The following is a 19,795-nucleotide window of genomic DNA, read 5'->3' as shown; positions in this document are numbered from 1 at the left end:
TAGATGGTCACAGGGCTTCCAGTAAGTACCATAGGAAATGAACTCGAGAGAGATCATGAAACATGTCTTGAATACCCATAATTCTTGATTGAAATATAATGCAAACTATCACTTTATGACTTTCATAAACTATTTTTTAGTTTGAGAGTTTTAACTGACATTTCTATATGTCAAACATAAGAGAAAGACATTGAGAAAGATCGAAAAGATAAATGTGTACTTTTATGATCAGCTCAATTCCAGTGTACATGCTATGAATTGTATCTAGCTTCTTATCAAGCTCACAAGAAATACACTGGAAGGAATGAGCTGCATACTTCTTCCCTAGGAGTTAAGATATTTATAAATAAATGAATGACCAGGAGAAAGAACCCTAATATTAGGCAGGTCAGTTGTCATTTATTTGCCTACTTTTGTTTTGTGTATCTAGTGATTAACACTAAGATATTTCACAGCCTTAGGGTTAAAATAGATATATACATTTATTTTTATGTTTTAAAATTTATTATTATTTTAAACTTTAAATATAGTATTTATTGAGAATGCCATACATGCATACAATGTGTTTTGATCATATTCACTACCAATATATCTTTCTAACTTCTCGTAGCTTCATTTCATATTCTTAATTCACCTCTCTATTTCACTTCCTCTTATGTATCTTAAGTTTTTCATAACCTACTGAATGCAACTTTTTCTGCTCATATACCTGTGGGTGTGGAACTACCAATTAATCATGGACAATCAACTAAAATGCCACAATCTTAAAGAAAGTGGACTCTATCTTCTCCATAAACTATCAACTGCCAGTGGCCCATCAACTCCTCCATGCTGAAATGTTGACTGTCTTGAGCTAATCCTATGCAGAACTTACGTGAGCAACTACAACTTTTGGGAGTTTTGGGAGTTTGAGAGCAGAGGTACTGTCATGTCCAAAGCACAGTGTTTCCTTTGATGTTCAAAGTGCCTTCATCTTTCTATATTACCATGTCTTTCTTCATAATGTTCCCTGAGCCTTCAGGGTGGTGATGGTGAGGGTACGATATTGAAGTTCCATGTATAGTTGAATACTCCATAAACACATATTCTCGATATATTTAATGGCTCATAACAAGATCTATTCCAATATTTGTTTAGGAGAAAAACATTTTTGGTTCTGTATTGAAAATACATACCAACCTTATATAAAAATGAGCTAGAACTCATATTGAAAAAAAACCTTCAATTTACTTGAGTTAATTTATTTACTAATATTCAAAAAAGTATTTCATTTTTGTAATTTATAATAATGACGAATTAATTTATTTTTTTCATAGTAGCTATAGTCTATCATTGACTTACGATCAAATATGAACCACAGGCAAGAACTAAGTTTCTGGTTAAGCTAATTTTTTTTGTTCTTGTACTACTATGGTGATTGTGCTCTTTTAAAAGTACAAATTAACAAATACAAAACTGATCACATCACTTGTAATTTCTGTAAGTTGTTGATTGAACTGAAAAACTATATTTAAAAACCTAGATATTAATATTTTTGAGTATATAAACATTTTAATTAATTCATGTATATTTTTTCACAGTGTAACTTACCTCTCTCTTTCATAGTATGAACTGCCTATGTACTCGATGAAACTACAATGTTGTAACTTACAATGGCAGTGTGTATACGTGTTTTTTGTGCAACATGAGAGCATGCATCTTCTGCGTAGTTTTTTAAACCACGCTACCGCTACCACCTTCTTCTGGGAGCTGTGACCCTGCTACCAGACACTCCCTGCTTAACTCCGGATCTGCAGCTGCCAGCACTGACCTGGCTTGCCCAGAGCTGCTGCATTCTGGCCCTTCCCTGCTTCCTTTTGTCCCACCTGGCTTAGCTCAGCACAGGGGCATATCTCAATCAGCCCCAATCTGGTTTCTCTCTCTACCTGCCTTATTCTCTGAGAGTCAACCGCTCTACCAGCCCACTCCCGAGGCCCTGGAGTGGATAAAGGACAGAGAAACAGCTTTAATATTTTAGGAATTGGCAGCAAGGCACAATTGCTGGGGGCAGAATATCCTGCCTGGAAAGGCATACATGACCTCATCAATTGGTATCTCCTTTTCTCTTCTGGCCACAAACTTGGTGGTCATTCCAGTCAGCTCCTGACAAACAACTCTGGCAACCTGCCCTTCATCGGAGCCGCAGGTCGTAGCTGCCCTGAGATCTAACATGATTGCTGTGTGCCTTGCTACAAAGCCTGCCAGAAAAACCCCTCCCACCCCCTTGCATCTCTTTTTCCTCTTGGGACCCAGAAGTCCCACTTGTCCCTTCTACCCAGCAATTGGCTCTAGGCCCTCTTTATTAGCAAGTCAAGAACCAATTAGGGAACCAGACCAGCACCTCCCCCTACATGTACAATCATATAAAAAAATCAAATATTAGAAATATTAGATGCTAATACATTAATTAAATAAATATTCACCCATGGATTTTTTTAGTTGTTTCCAATCTTCCAATTTTAGAAACACTACTCTCCTAGAGATTTGTGTGTGTTGGCAGAATAGTGACATTGGATTTGTTCAACTATTTATGTAGATGCAAAATTGTTTTATCACAGGGTAGACACATGATAACTTCAGCTCAAAAAGGCATGAAGTTCCATAGGACAAGTGTACCACTTACAGTCAGAACATTAAGGTTTGAATGTTCAAGCAGCCTTATGTCATTATTGATATCTGGGATAGCAGCAATATTTTGGAATTTTAAGCAAATTTTATCAATGTTTAAAACAATTAAACATTTTTATAGAACTTTTTTTACACTGCATTATTGTTCCAAAACCTTATAATATACAACAAAGTGAACTTATGTTAACCTACTACAAATATTAAGAATGATTTTCCATTCTATCATTAACAAACATTTAAATATGTACTCAGTATATACATTTGTGTGTGTGTGTGTTTGTGTGTGTGTGTATGAAAATCTCTGTCTGTATATCTCTGTATGTATTTACTTACCTTTTCTGAATAAATTACCATGAAATAAAAAAATTATTTTAAAAATCTAAATCTGTAATACAAGATACACAGGTGTTAGGCCTTGGCTGATGAAATACACATAATTTCATACAAAATAATTTATGGCATTACTGGAAAGATGGATCCAAAAATAATGGTTTTAAACATTAATATACAATATAAATATGTACACACCTCTGTTTCTATGTAGTTCTTTTCTCTTAGGTTTTGAAATCCTCTCTCATAGGTTACAGTCCCATGCATTAGTCAGCACTCTGTATGTCAATATGGATAAAATTACTTAAGAGCTTAGTGTTTGAAGAACTGAAGCATGTCTATAATGTGAAAGTAGTTAATCAAGTCATAGTTTACGCTTATTGCTTTGTAATTACCTGATAGTAGCTGGAAAATCTAAGGATATTTAGTGACAGCATTGATAATGTGAAAGTGCAAGGCACAGGCAAAGATTCACAAAGCCTTCTTAGAGCTAGCCAGACTGTTTTCCAGGTTTGTAAACTCTTTTAATTTTGTTTTACATTTTTGTACATACTAAATTGTGGTGATTTGAATAAAATTGGCTCATATGTTTGAATAATTGGTCTAAAGTTGGTTGAACTGTTCAGGAGGGATTTAGATATATGGCCTTGGAGTAGGTATGGCTCTGATGGAGGAGGTATGTCCTAACTGAAGGCTTAGTGGGAGGTGGTGTGTCAATGAAGGTGGACTTTGAGGTTTCTAAACCTACACCTTTCAGAGTAAACTATCTCTCTACCTTATGTCTGTGGATCAAACATAAGCTCTCAGCTACTTCTCCAGAGCCATTTCTGCCTGTTCACTGCTCTGCTACCCATCAGTATAGTCACTGACTCGCCCTCTAAATCTAGAAGGACTCTGTTCTGAACTTTCTTTTATAAGTTACCTTGGTTATATTGTCCTCTCCACAGCAAAAGGAAAATAATTAAGACCTAAGGCTTTCCACCAAAATATGCAATGCATGTATATCAAATCACTCAGATTGTTTAGTGCATTGGGCAGAGAAGTGGGCAGTAATACTACTTGTGAATCACCAAAGTCTGGAGAAGAGGTCATTACTGGATGGGAATTCATCCAGAAAATTCAATCAGTAAATTACATTGCTTTAAGTGTTGCAGAACACAAAAATCAGATGAAATGTCCCTACTGTCCAAGCATGTAGGAGGATATTGCCTGTAATGTAAGGAATGCAACAACAGCTAAGGGAAATATACTAGTATAATTTACACTGCAGCAGAATTCACAGGAAAGAAGCAATGGTATTGGCTAAATTCCAACATATGCATTATAGGACAGTGGCAAGAAATATGAACGGACTTCCAATCCCACTCAAAGTCAGATAAGCTGGTGCATATGATACCGGACTACTAGGGTTTTTTTTCCAAATAGCTTTGGTAATGTCCCTTTTCACTTCTTAGCTCTATCTAATGGCACTCTAATAGTCTTATGTTCATCTATTGTGCTACTGATAAAGACACACAGCCTAAACCCCCTGTAAGTACATGTTGTTCCTCTTCTGTGACTTTGCCACACTTCAAGGAGCATTAGTTCAAATACTCCAGTTATCTGAAACTAATTTACAAATAATAGTAGTATTTATTAGCATTTATTCTTGGTTTATTTAATGTATTATTGTAATCATATTTAGTAAGTAGTCATATTTTAGCATCTGCCTTTAAAGTTCTATGGTAATAGATAGGTATTCTTTGATTTACCCATATGGGAAAAGACTATAACATAAGGTAGCATCACCTAGAGGTACCAAAATGGGTAATAATGCAGTACGTATTTCAGTAAAAAACATAAAACTTTTGGAGCCACATTGAAACCTGACTACATTCTGAGAATATTTATTTCACAACACAAATGTCACCACATCCAGAAGTCAATCAATAACTTGCAACCATCCTCAGATTTCCTATATCTCTTTAACGCTTGTATGTATGAGTATGAAATGAGGAATATTCAAGTTTTGTTTTATTCTATCACTATTAGACACTTTATATATCTGCAAGGTGATGGAACAGCTAAAGTTTAAATGAAAGTTGATTAAATGTTATGATATTTAGCATGCTAACATTTTGAAACATTATAGAAGTTATTTTTGCTAATGCAAACCTACCACTTCATTTAGAGAAATGGCATTTTTTTATCATCAGAGCATTTGATATGTATGCCCTCTAAGTGAATCAAAGTCCTAACCAGAAGCACATGACTTTTGTCTTACTTAAGGTTTCTATTGATGTCATAAAACAGCATCACCTAAGCAAGTTGGGGAGGAAAGGGTTTATTTATCCTTTAAATCTTATAAATCCTTCACTGAGGGAACACAGGAAAGGAATGAAATGCAGGATCTGGATACAACTGAAGCAGAAGCTATAGAAGAACATTGCATTCTGGCTTGCTCCCATTGGTTACTCAGTTTGATTTATTATGTAACTCAGGACCACCTGCCTAGAGGTGACATTGCCCACAGTGACCTGAACATTCCAACATCAGGCGTCAATAAAAAATCATGCATCACAAACTTACCTACAGGCCAACTTGATTGGGGTGTTTTCTCAGTTGACGATATCTCTTCCCAAATGACTCTTGCTGTTGTCAAGTTGATATAAACCTAACCAGCACAACCATATTAAATTTTGTTCCTGTGTCTATATTCTTCTACTATTGCAGTTAAGCAATTCATGGTTTGGAATGTGTTTGTTATACTACCTTTAAGCAAATGCCCATATTTTATTGGGTTTTCCTAATATTATTTTCCATACACATCTTACAAATGGTCACTATCTCAGAACTGTGACCAGCAACTGAGGTTAAGCACATGAGGTTATTCAGTGTTTGGGCAAGGAATACTCTCCACACACCTTGATAATGTATAAGTACAGTCATTACAACTTGACTTTGCTTTCACTGCATATAATTTCATTTGTTAAACACACATTATTTTCATGTATAATACTTTAATAATTTTAACTTGTGTAGATGGCAGTGGTATCTGATCAGAGACGTGGCATCTGATAGATGTGTGGCAGATGATAGGAGGTGTGGCATCTGATAACAGGGAGGTATAGCATCAGATAGGAAGTGTACTATCTGATAGATGTGTGGCAGATGATAGGAGGTGAGATGGGAAAACTATGATACAGTCTTTGTTTTTTCTCACTCTGTCTCTGACAATTATAATGAACACGCTAAAATGAAGCTTGTTTTATTGCTAACCTTCCCATAAAGGAGAAAAGTAAATTTGTTTAAAATGTACTTCCATTGTCCTGTCTTTCAAGATAAATTATGTAACTATTGTTTGTAGTATTTTTAAAATTATTTTTCAGTTTATTGATGAGAAGAATTATGTTCACTCCCTTGATCCTCATGAATTCTAATACTGTTCAGTGGATTCTACTTAATTTACCATTTATCTCTGTGACTACTTCTACTACAAGTCAACTAAAATGACCATACAGGCTTTAAAATCCTTCTATACACTAATTTACCACTTCAACAAAGTCTTCCATTTAAAATTGTAATTCTATTGGCAAGACTATTTGTCTCCTAAGTTTATAAGTCTTTGCTCTGTATTAAGAGCCAGATATCTCTCAAGTTCATTACTGTTTCACGAGGTTTTCTGTTCAATGTACACTGACAATATATAAATTCCTTTTTATTTAAATCTAGATATCAACGGAAGTCTTAGATCTGTTTCAAACCCTGAAATTCAGAAGGCAGATTACTTAAATGTTTGAGTTATGTAGCCCAAGAGAAATCCAAACAACTAAGGGTATTAGCAAATTAAGCTTGAATTCATTCACACAATCATAATTAATGTTCTGTTATTAAAATGGCCTGAGCTGCATAATTCTTTTGTCTGTGGGTTTTTATCCTGGACATTAGCTTGGCAGGACTTCAAAGAACAGCTGTTCATTCAAGTAAGGTGTTAGTAAACCAGAATTGTTGGCAGGCTGCATGGCTATATTCAACTACAGAGTCATTAATGTCATTAATACAGCTCAACACATATTTCCATTTTTTAAAATAAAAGTCTCTCTAAGGACTTGTTATGCTTTGTTTTTCTCCATCTGAATATCTATTATCTCTTACAAGTTTAAAAACAAGCATTTTACCATTTATCCCTCACCCACAGCAATGATGGTTGTCATTAATAACTTGAACATTTTATATTTTTGTGAATAATTAAATGAATTTAAGTTTTGTACTACAAAAAGTAATAAAAAGGAACACATTTTCCAGGTGTACTCTGGAATGAGTTTGGTGTATGTTGGCACTTTTCCTTGCGTTGTTTCTCATTTTCAAATGATGTTGGAATGAATTGTGACTTTGAATGGTTAGGTTGGTCTCATTCTTGAATGAAATAATTTGACTTTCTTAAATATGAAAATAAATCAATGATAGTGTCAAATAAATGATTAAATATTCCAATAAGCACATGTCCTTGATTAATCACATTTCCCATTGTACTGTGAAAGATATTACTCTCAATCAAAACACTCTGTGAGTAAATGAATTAAGACAGCTTGCTTCAATCCTAACTCATTCAGAATCTTATCTTATAGGCATTAAATGAAAGAAATCCTACTACCATCTTTGAAGCTACTGACATCTTCTGAAAGAGAGAGTATGTGATCTTTAATGATGTGACCTATGGCTAATCAACTACATACCAGGGCGGGCTTCACTCCTGAGACTAGCTGAGCAACTCAAACTAGAATAGAGCATAAAAGACAACTAAAAGTTAGGTCAGAATGTATGGTAGGATGGCTATGAGAGGAGGGAATGTGTTCAATATATTGTCTTAAATTCTTAAAGATTTAATTTAAAATATTGTTTAAAATATTATGTTTAAACAAACAACAACAACAACAAAAACCCAAGCCAATCAACCAACCAACCAAAACAACAAATTGCCCCCCCCACAGACAACCACAGAAAATCAACTCTTAGGTAAATACAGTTGCATCTGCAAGTATACTCTGTACAAATTCTCAACTGAAGAAACACAAATGGCCAAGAAGCACCTAAAGAAATGTTTAACATCCTTAGTCAACAGGGAAATGCAAATCAAAACAACCCTGAGATTGTACCTCACAATAGTCAGACTGGCTAAGATCAAAAACTCAGGTGACAGCAGGTGCTGGAGAGAATGTGGAGAAAGAGGAACAATCCTCCATTGTTGGTGGGATTGCAGGCTGGTACAACCACTCTGGAAATCAGTCTGGCAGTTCCTCTGAAAATTGGACATAGCATTGCCTGAGGACCCAGCTATACCACTCCTGGGCAGAAGATACTCCAACGTATAACAAGGACATATGCTCCACTATGTTCATAGCAGCCTTATTTATAATAGCCAGAAGCTGGAAAGAACCCAGATGTCCTTCAACAGAAGAATGGATACAAAAAATGTGATACATTTACACAATATTACCCACCTATTAAAAACAATGAATTTTCAGAAATTCTTAGGCAAATGGATGGAATTAGAAAATATCATCCTGAGTGAGGTAGCCCAATCACAAAAGAACACATATGGTATGCATTCACTGATAATTGGATATTAGCCCAAAAGCTCGAAATACCCAAGATACAACTCACAGACCACATGAAGCTCATGAAGAAGGAAGACCAAAGTGTGGATGCTTCGGTCCTTCTTAGAAGGAGTAACAAAATACTCATGGGAGCAAATATGGAGACAAAGTGTGAGACAGAAACTGAAGGAGGGGCAGTCTGGAGACCATTCCTCCTGGGTATCCATCCCGTGTGCAGTCACCAAAGGTAGAAGTTGATGTGATGCCAGGAAGTGCATGCTGGCAGGAACCTCATATAGATGTCTCCTTAGAGGTCTGCTAGAGCCTGACATATACAGAGACAGATGCTCACAGCTAACCATGGAACTGATCATGGGGTTCTCAATGGAGGAGTTAGAGTAGAGACTGAAGGAGCTGAAAGGGTTTGTGGCTCAATGGGGAGAGCAACAATACCAACCAACCAGAGCTCCCAGGGTCTATATCACTAGGCTGGGAGCACATAGGGAGGGACCCATGGCTCCAGCTGTATATGTAGGGGAGGATGATCTTGTCAGGCATAGGTAGGAGAGGAGATTCTTGGTCCCATGATGGCTGGATACCCCAGTGTAGGGGAATTTGAGAGTAGGGAGGATGGAGTGGCTGGGTTGATGGGGGCACATCCTCACAAGAAGCCGGAGTAGAACCGATATGATAGGGGGTTCCTGGATGGGGGTGGAATTGGTTAAGGGAATAACACCTGAAATATAAATAAAATATCCAATTTAACAAAATAAAAAAGATTGAGCTTTTCTTAGGTTGTTCTGACATGAATGCCTTCCTTACCCATCATGGAATATGTATTATCAAAAGCAATGCACTTCTGTCTTACCTTGGTAAGGCTCTGTGCAGATTCTTACCCATCCTTGGCTTGCCAGCCTGTTAATTTAAGAACTCTGTCTGGGGTCCGTTTTCACTCTCAAGACATGTACTTTGGCTGCCAACATGTGATGTTGTTAAAGAAAAGCTTTAACACAATTCACAGGAATAAACGTATTTCCAGGACAAAAAGGGCTAGCATGATCAAGCTATATATGCCATTTTTGAAGCTTGACCAAAATAGAAATACTGACCTCAGGTCTTGGGTAATTTTGTCTGCAGTATCTACAGCATCAGTGCTCAGCAGTTCAGCATTCTTGAAATTCATAAGCTCCCTATGTATCCTTAAAACTTCCAGAGACGTGTTAAATTTGTGCCAAAATACACTGCAAGTGTCATTAAACTTCTTCCTAAGTACAATGACTACCATTGTTAATGAAATAAAAATGGGGGAGAGGTGGAGAGCCTTTGGAGCTGCTTGTTAAGAATCTTAAATGGACCAGTGACAAGGAAATGGGCTGCTTTGCAGAAATATGACTTTGGCTAAGGACAAGGAAGTAGACTTCAAGCAGGAATCAGATATTAGGCTAGAACAAAGCAATTTCAGGTAGGAATCTAAATCTTAGGCTAGAACAAAATAATAATTTCAGGCAGGAATATAAATATTAGGCTAGAACAAAGAAGTAATATGAGACAGGATTCTAAATTTTAGGCTAGAACAAAGAAGTAGGCTTTCAGACATGAAGATGACCTGTACTAGGACAGGGAAGTAGGCTCAGATACTCTGGTCATCCTGATCAGCCCTTAGAAACAGTGGTAACAGGAGTTTTCATGTAATTGGGTTTAATGCCTTGCTTTTTCTTTGACTTTTGTGTTTATTGTCTTGCTTGTTCCTTGACTGTTTGCATCTATTGCATTGCTAGACCCTTAACCTAGAACTGACCTTAATACATGCATGTAATTAAAATGGTATAAAAGCATAAAGAAGGAGGTCAGATGGGTTAGAGGGCTATAGGGAGGGAAAATGGTGAAAGGCAAGGAAGACATCTATATTGTAAAGAAATAAAATAAAATTAAATAAAAAAAAGAAACCTAAGCAAGGATTAAAACTCTCAATTGGTCAAAAAAATTCCCTTAAGTGATAAAATCTAGCATTTGCATTTTTAAGAAAATTCACTTTTTTTTTTAGAAACATCAGGCAGAATTTGCTGCTAAGACATTGCTCATTCTTATTTATCAGAAATTTCAACTGTTAATGCACAGCTGTAAGCATCCTGGACCTGCCCCCCAATTCTGCTCTATCACCTTGACTAGCTCACTCTTTAGTTTCAAAATAGAATTTTAAGGTGAAGATGATAAAAAAAATTAAATAGTAGAATATCAAGTTATTTTTGCCCTGATAGATCAGTATTTTTCTGTGGACAATGCTAGTAATTTTCTGTATATCTATAAAGTATAGAGAAACAGTTTGATTTTGGCCTAAGGAAGAGTCTCAAGTAGGAAGAATTACATTCAGGCACTCAAAAATTGTGGACATATTGAAAAAGAGATTAAACATTTTTATATGTAATTTCTTCTGCCTATATGTATTTGCACAGTAAATCATTCAAAATCTATATTTTATTCGTTTGTATTTGTATGGTTGGTTAGCTTTTATAATGTATAAGAGAGCTTGCAATTTCTTTTTCAGTTGTATTGTATACAAGAATAACAGCTTTTATGTTTACCATTTGTCGATCCATATCATGACTTAACAAATTCTGGTTCTCAGTCTAAGAACCATACATGATAATGGTTGGTAAAATTAAGAAACTTGGACATTTTTGGTACTTGATTGGTATTATAATTTCTGAGGCTGTGTAGATACATAAACATGATGGGTACCTATAGACATTTATTTATAATAACCATTTCACCTAGAAAAAAATGTTCTCATTTATCAATGGTAATTAATGATAACTAAAATTTAAAAATATTTAAGATTACAGTACATAGAGCTACAGAAATGACTCAGTAGTTACAGGTACCAGTACCCAATGCATTTACAGAAGACTAAATTTCAGTTCCCTTCAATTATTTAAGATCGCTCACAATCTCAATTAAGGATAGTTTTAGGGCATCTGACTTCCTTTTTTTGGCCTTTGAAAGTATTGTATTAACATGCAAAAATCAAAAAAGAAACAGGTGTACTCACATAAGAACAAAATAAAATATTTTAGAAAAATGGCAGTAGGAAAGCCTAAAATGGGTATTGATCTGCTGAGGATTATAGGGAAAACTGATGTTTAGAAAAATAGTACCAAAGGTGAAACCATATTCCATGGCAACCTTTATCTTTTGAAAAAGTCAAGAATTATTTTCTTTGAAGATTTGGAATTAGATGGAATTGTTTTTGCATAAATTTTAATTAGATATGAAATAAAATAGTTTTGAAGCTCTATATAGTCAATTATCAGAAAGTGTAGCAAATTTCAGTAATATTTAGTAAGTCATCTTCCAGTCTGAATATATTATATAATAACTACAATTTCAAAATCTCTAACAAAGTAAAATAGTGCTATAAAGTCCACAAAGATGTTTGTGATATATATATATATATAATAATTATGTATATTATAAATCATTATCATTGTTTTTAAACTCTCAAGATTATTTTATTTTACTTTTCAATGAAAAAAAATGTAAACTCTTTATGTTAAAAAACACTATAATTAACACTGACATTTTACTATCCATAGAAGCACTGACGTCATGTCTCCCTAGATAACACAGATAGCTACACTGTTAAAAAATTTGTAGAGTTATGTGATATGAAGCTTTTCTTGTGGACTACTGCAAAGATCTTATTATTCAAAACATATTATGCTATAATTGGTAGACTGGTGAATTGACATGGAACATACAAACGCATGTAATATGCTTACTGACCCTTAAGAAGATCTTTAATTATTTATAAAAATGTTCACTGCAGATCTTTCACACTTCACCCACCGATGCTACTGTAGAATGATATCATGAAGAAAATCTAGTGTCATATACATGACATGAATAGAAAAATCTATGTCTATTCATCCAAGAGAAATGAGAGTATGCCCACACTAAGGCCTAGAACGGCATGCTTCTGACATGTATCCACAGTGTTCCACCATGGAGGTCAAATCTCCATCCACATGATATTACATAAACTATGCACTAGTCAAAACAGGATGCATGCCAACTATGGGTGGCAGCATGGTCAACAACTCTCCAAACATTACCAATGGAAAGAAACTACTCAAAAGAGACTATTTGCTCTGTTTATAAAAGTAGTAGAGCTCATTTGTTGTAAAAAGAGGACAGTATTTACTTCTGGATTAGCATGCAATTAGACAAAAACATAAATTCCCATATAGTCAAGATAATTCCAAACAAAACAAAACAAAACAAAAAAAAACCCTGTCTTCACAAAGTTCCATCTCCTGCTTTAGAAAGTAATGCTTTGCTATAAAAGTACTGAGCTTAAACATGAAATACTGATGGGTGAAAAATCTTAAAAGTTATTCACTTTCAATTAGAAAAAGACTTAAAGGAACTAAAATATACTTATCTAAAAGACACATATTAGCCAACATTAGTCAACATCAAGAAAATCTCAGCAAGAATGTTAAAGCAATCATTCGATTCTAAGCCTCCTAAAATTACTGTAATTTTATATTCAGTGAATTCTTCAGTTTGCAAAGAAGGCTGTTTGAATATGAATCTTTCAAGAGGCTGCTGTTCTGTGTTACAGTTCCAATCACCAAATGTGTCTAAAAGGGAAAGAAAAAGAGTTTCAAAATTATTAGCTTCAAATGTAACCATAGATTCCAGACGTAGAGTTTATTTAGCCAAAAGCTTTTGAAGTTACTAAGGGAGCCTGAGCAATTGGCAGAGACGGGCATGATCTGCAACATGGTCTTGAATCCTTTAGTGTCATTCAAAAGCATTTCCTAAAGCAATGCAACCCAGCTCTCGTGGAGAAACGCTTTAGAGTACTCTGTGAGTAGTCACAATCATGTGTTCTGAAACAGATCAGTAGATTATTTGATTGGACTTAAAACACACGAAGGATTTTTTTAAAGGTACTTGTTTTTATACTCCATGCTTAATTGAAATGTAATTACTCAAACCTATGTTTTCAAAAACTTATTTATAAGAGGTGAACAATCACTTTAATTTACAAAATATAATAAAGTCAGGCTCACAGTCTAATTGAGTTTTATACGGAAGTGGCATAGGTAATTTTATTAAGGAAAAAGAATCAAAGAATTAACATATTCCTCTGAGATTCACAGCTGATGGCATGCTTGTTTTCTGTGCATTTAGTAGGTTCCTCAATATTTTATTAGGTATAGTGAATGAAGCTTTATTTGTAAGATTGTTATATGCTCATTTCAGTAACATTTTATAAATAAGGACATACAGTTGAATAACTAATTCGAACTCTACAGTCTTAAGACTTCTAGGCAGAATTTCAAAAAACACCCAAATTGAATGTTTGATACATAAACCTAGAAAGGGATTAATATTAATTGAATCTAATATTTATAAACTAGTTCTCTCTCTCTCTCTCTCTCTCTCTCTCTCTCTCTCTCTCTCTCCCTCCCTCCTCCCTCCCTCTGTGTGTGTACATGTGTACAGGTTCCTTAAGAAACTCCAATTGGGAGCCAGCAGACAGAGATACTGAGATCTAAATTTAGGTTGTGTGGAGGAGTGGTAAGCACATATGACCACAGACCCATCTTCAGCCTAATTTCTTCCCTTTTTGCTTTCACTATTTTTCCTGCCTTTTAAGGCATTTCAGCCAGCCATTGTACTTAATGTGTCTTCTTCTTTTTTTTTTTCTTATATGAAACCTTTATTTAAAACTTAAATGCACTTAAGATAGGTCCACTTTTTTTTTCTTTTTTTTTTCTCAAAGCATAATTAATTCACACAGGGGTAAAAACACAGAAAAGCAGGATGTGGGGAAGGGAATGATACTGGAGTGTGGGTGTTCAGGGGGAATACAGATATCTTCAGAACCGGGTATCGGCTGGGTGAAGGTTCAGGGGACAAGTCACTATGACTCTGCCTATGACTCGCTTGTCCTTATCTAAGTTGGTATTGTCTGCCAATGCTACCTATTTACAAGGTCTATGACTACTTAGGCTTATAAATTTCCACAAAAGCTGCCTATTGACGTTAGCTTATAGACATCTGTTTTAATGTTTTTCCACTGAGACCCAAGACTTGGTGTTTGTATACATGTATGACAGGCCTATTTCTGATTTTAGGCCTATGGCTGATTTTAGGCCTACAGTGTGTAAGCAGGGCTGTCCCTGACATCTCCTCCCTTCTCTAAGTATAGAAGGGCTGTGGCAATTCTAAACTTGCAAAGGCAGGGATAGAGGGCTGACCTCCAGTATTTGAAGGGGACCTTGTAATGTCTCCAGTCCCCCTGTCGTTGTCCAGTGAGGCATGAGGGCCATACCCACCCTGATGTCTTTTTCCTGGAGAGGGGATACTTTTGACATCAACCCCTATGCAGTCAGGCTTGTCCCTCAGGGAACCCAGAGAGATATTTTTATCTTTTATTTATATTCCCTTGCAGTTCTTAGCCTCACAGCCTAAGCAAGAATTCAGATTGCCTGTCAGAGGGGGTTCTGGGTGGTTCCTCTCTGCTTGGTCTAGGGGTAGAATTCCCCCCTTTTAGGTTGGGTAGAGATGGGTTTTGGAAACACCCTGTATAAAGTAACAACCTCATCTTGAGCCTCGTGGTCCTTCATAGCTAACTTATGATAATGTATCTGAGTAGATTTTGCTACCAAATTATTTGTCTGTTGTATCACAGAGTTAGTCTACCTATCTGAGAGCCAGGGACCAGCAAAAAAAAGCAAAAAGAACCCAAATAATGGTCCCAAGATGGAAGGAAATAGGGTTGACAACCTTGGAGAGGCTGTAAATCAATTCTTGTACTAGCATTCATCTGTCTCTTTCTCTATCTGATTTTTCTTAGGGCCTTTACTACCTGTTTCATGCTCTCTTTAACCCTCCTTGTCTTGTCTATGTAAAGGCAACCTTCTTCTTTGAGGGTTGTACACAGTCAAGAGCTGTATACAGTCTTTTCTATTGTACTAGAGTAAATCAAGTCCAATTAGGATCTTTGGGAATTTAGGAGGTCTCTTCAGCGGGCGAAACGAGAGATTTCTTCAGATTAGTGATGTCAGTCTCTAGCTGTTTGATGTTCTTGTCAGTGGCCCTTCAAAGGTCTGAGTAGTATAAGTTCGGAGGCCAGCATCTGGATTAGAACTTCTAACAGCAGACATCATGGGTGATTCATTTTTACCTGGGATGCTGAGTGAGGTAAAGCTTCTGAGAGTCCCTCTTTCTCTCGGTTTTCTGGGGTTGGATACGGAGCTGCCACCTGTGACCTGTTCTATGCTCGGGCCCAGACCGGAAGTCTTAATGTGTCTTCTGAAACATTGTTTCAAAATGTCTTTGTTGAATAACTTTATTTCATGGCTTCATTTGATTCAATTAAACAAACTGTGTTGCTGTTATTTCTCTGCCTTTTACTTGTCATAGTTATTAAAAAATATGTTTTTGAGACAATGAGATAGCTCAGCAGATTAAAGTGCTGGCCACCAAGCTTGATGACTTGAATATGATCCATGTAGCCTGTATAGTGGACAAAGAGTCTTGAATCCTGCAAGTTTTCCTCTGGCTTCCAGAGGTACAGTATGACATGTTCATATGCAATACATGCATACGCACATGTGCGGTCAGTTGCATGCCCATGTGCTCATGTGTATGCGCATACACACATACACACACAAACACACACACACAATAAATATGTAGATAGATAAAATCTAATGATTTTTTTAAGTGCATATTTCAGGGCTTGAGTCATATGATTATTTATTCAAATACAGAGTCCTCTGTTGAAAGCAGTGGTTGCTGGTTTGGAAAAAGATGATTGAATATACGTTTGGATGTGGTTGGAATTCCAAGCATGAAATTCTGATAATATTGCAAATTTCTTTTCTTATTAAGAATTGGAAGAGAAAATAAATCTTTTTTGAATGTACATATGCCAATCATACATAGATTAAGCATGGTTTTCCAGCAGAATGTGTCTATCATGAGAGATCAAGCCTGCAGATACATATGTAAGCTATATTTAATTCAACCCATTCTTTACAGAATCATGAAGGTAGAGTGAAATCATGACCAGTTAGATCCCCAAGTTAAACAGGTTAACTCAGGGTCAAGGTGATGCCTCAGCAGGATTACTCCAAGCCAGATACTTGATTTGATACAAGAATGAAAGTAATAGAATACTATAAAAATAAATGTCCTTTACTGTAAATAATGTGGGCATGTTATTTTTGAAGTTTTTTTAACCAGGAAAGTATACTTAAAAGAAAAAGAAAAAGAAAAAGAAAAAGAGAGCTACATTTATAAAATATGCACATTTGTGGAAATAGTTTACACTCCATTTGTGAAGAATTATACTACACTAGTACTTTCAAATCTCTGAAAATATGTAGTTTTGAAGATATCTCTTAAAATATATAATTATTTTCAAATACCATGCAAGATACAAATCTTGTTTACAATATATATTTTAATCATGTTATCAAGTTGCTGTCATTGCAGCTAAAATGCTACTGTATTAATATTTTAAATTTCAAATTAAGGATGCCATATAGTCAACTACTGTTGATATTTATTTTTAGAAAAAACATAAGTCAAATCTCTTATTAGAGAAGAAAATAACAGTTTAGTAATATCCATTGGTTTGTAAAACATTTAGCAAAGAACACATTTTACACTGAGCTCACTGAAATTAAAAGAAAAGGTGACACAGTCATTTTCATAGAACACAATGTGTGTGTTGGGGGGAGCGGTGAGTGGGTACAATTGCTTGGATGGTGATTGGAATAGAAGGTGATGAATCTACTTATAGTAGTAAGTATAATAGCTATAACTGGGAAATACATTGACAGCAAGTTATATCATTTGAATTAATAATATTGCCCAATCATAAATAGGTAATCATGTTCTTTGTATCTTGTCATATGGAGAAATAGTTATTGCCATGTGCTTTCTGAATGTACAGAGGTGCTCCAGGTTACTATGTAACTCTTATTTACCACAGATAATTCTTTCTTCTCCAATTGCACTAAGAATGTAAAAAAAAATCAGCAGCATCAGAATGGTTATATTTGTGTCTCTTCACTTGCTAAAGCAAATGGTACCACCCTTGAGATATTTGGTTAGATTTGTCAAGCTATGAAACTTGGACAATAATACCAATATTGTTGTGGACTAATTATGTTACCCAAGTCATATACTTAAAGTCCTGATATACAATGTGTTAGTGTTTGGAGGTGTGGCCTAGGAGAGAGTGTGTCAGATATGGAGACATACCAGAGATGGGGTTAGAAGAATAGACAGAAGACAGCTCCCCCGCTTGCCTTCTCTGTTATAAAAGGAGTCAGTGAAAAGAAAACTGTCTGTGAGCAGAAAGGCAATGACAAGGAAACCAGCAGTCCTAAATTTCTAATCTCTGTTTGTCAGCCTCCAAAATAACTGAGAAATAACTACCAGCTTTATATACCTGTTTATAGTGTTCTGACATATTAACCCAGGATGACTGCACAACTCTCTTACATCCTTCCTACAGATGATGTAAGAAGTGAAAGGGACAATTCCAAAAGCAAGTTTGAAGTTCTAGAACATGGGAATTTCATTTTCCTGTAGCAAGACCAGAAATTGGAGGGGTAGAGTGCAAGCAATTGGAAGAAATAGTGCTATATAAATCATGCTCTTAGGAAAGTATGGAGTCAACATTGCCTTCCCAAATCCAATTATGTGGAGGAGACAGGTCCAGGAGAAGGTTTTCCTGTGAGATTTTCAAGAACTAATCATCATGTGCTTTCTGGCTCTTCTTTCTTACTTAGGATCTTGTCATAGAATTATACCTAGACTGTGTCTCACTCTCTTCCCCCACCTGAACTAGCTTTGTAAATGAGAAGAAATTTTAGTCTTCACAATCTGCATTTATACTTCTGATATCAATTTTAAGACTTCATGCTATAATTTTCTTTTATTTAACTATTGATTTTCTTTATTGTGTTTCTTCTCATTTTTATTAATTCTTGGAAACTTTCACACAAGGTGTTTTGATTATATTTACCTCCATTATTCATTCCAAGACTTACTCCCTTTCCTTCCCCACTCAATTTTATGTCTTTTTTTAAACCTATAAAATATAGCTGCTGCCCATACACTGTAGGATATATAGCCTTCATTGAAATGTGGTCTATCCATGAGAGGTGGCATCCTTAAAGAATACTGACGCTCCTCTCAGCATCTTTCATTTGCAATAGCTTCTTAGCTGGGTCTGACATGTCATGTCCATCTATGCTCTTCATTCTGAAATTTTGTGTGGCCCGAGTTTACATGGGTCTTGTGTGTATTATGTCAACTGCTATGACTTAATTTGTTCGATTGTCCTGCTATGTCTATAAAACCAACTGTCTGTAACATCTACCACCTATGTATGGCTCCTACAATTTCCTATTTCCTAGTTTCCATGATTCTTGAGCCTTGTCTGCGTGGGATATTGGGGATATGTTAGAAATGTCCCTTTGGGGGGCCGAGCATTCTCCAATCTTATTCATTACACACTGACCAGGTACAGATCTCAGTGTTAATTGTCATCTACTGCAAAAAAGGAAACTTTTCTGATGACAGATGTATGAGTCACTAATCTGAGAGTGCACTGATAAACTATTGGATAGCAATTTAATAGTGTACCCATTTGGCAGAATATTAGTAGTTGTTGCAAACTGGGAGAATTATTAAAATTTCCCACAGGACCTATAAGCTGTCTAGCCATAGGTTTTTGGCCCCAGTAACATGGGTTTCAATGACACTCTCTCCTTTCTGAAATTTTAGCCTCTTAGGATCACAGAGTAATAGTAATTTACTTCCTTCCATAATATATTCTTGTACTCAACTCAGTGACATACACAGGCACCTCAGCAATAGTCAGTTAAGCTTTTAGTTATTAATTCCACAATCCAAAGCACTGCCTATAGAAAAAGTAGCCTCCAAGTCCTTGAGTTCTCACTTCAGTCATTTTTCTCACTATTTCAATAGAAACCTGTTATTTAAAGACTGTCTGAGAGGCTACATGTTCAACACGAAAATTAGCCTTGAGACACCGAACAATGAACCATCTTCTATAGTCCAGTCTACATATTTTTAGTACATTTAAAAATCATTTGTTACATATATATATATATATATATATATATATATATATATATATATATATATATATATATATATAT

The 19,795-nt window shown here is 35.6% G+C and overlaps 1 protein-coding gene across 1 annotated transcript in view; it reads left to right on the top strand.

Annotated features, from left to right (window-relative positions):
• Positions 1 to 19,795, top strand: part of Naaladl2 (N-acetylated alpha-linked acidic dipeptidase like 2) — a 610,065-nt gene that overhangs the window by 308,770 nt on the left and 281,500 nt on the right. The window lies entirely within an intron of this gene.

The sequence above is a fragment of the Grammomys surdaster genome, unplaced genomic scaffold (genome assembly GCF_004785775.1).
Source record: "Grammomys surdaster isolate TR1022 unplaced genomic scaffold, NIH_TR_1.0 62, whole genome shotgun sequence".
Taxonomy (NCBI): domain Eukaryota; kingdom Metazoa; phylum Chordata; class Mammalia; order Rodentia; family Muridae; genus Grammomys; species Grammomys surdaster.
This window is presented reverse-complemented; position numbering and strand designations above follow the sequence as displayed.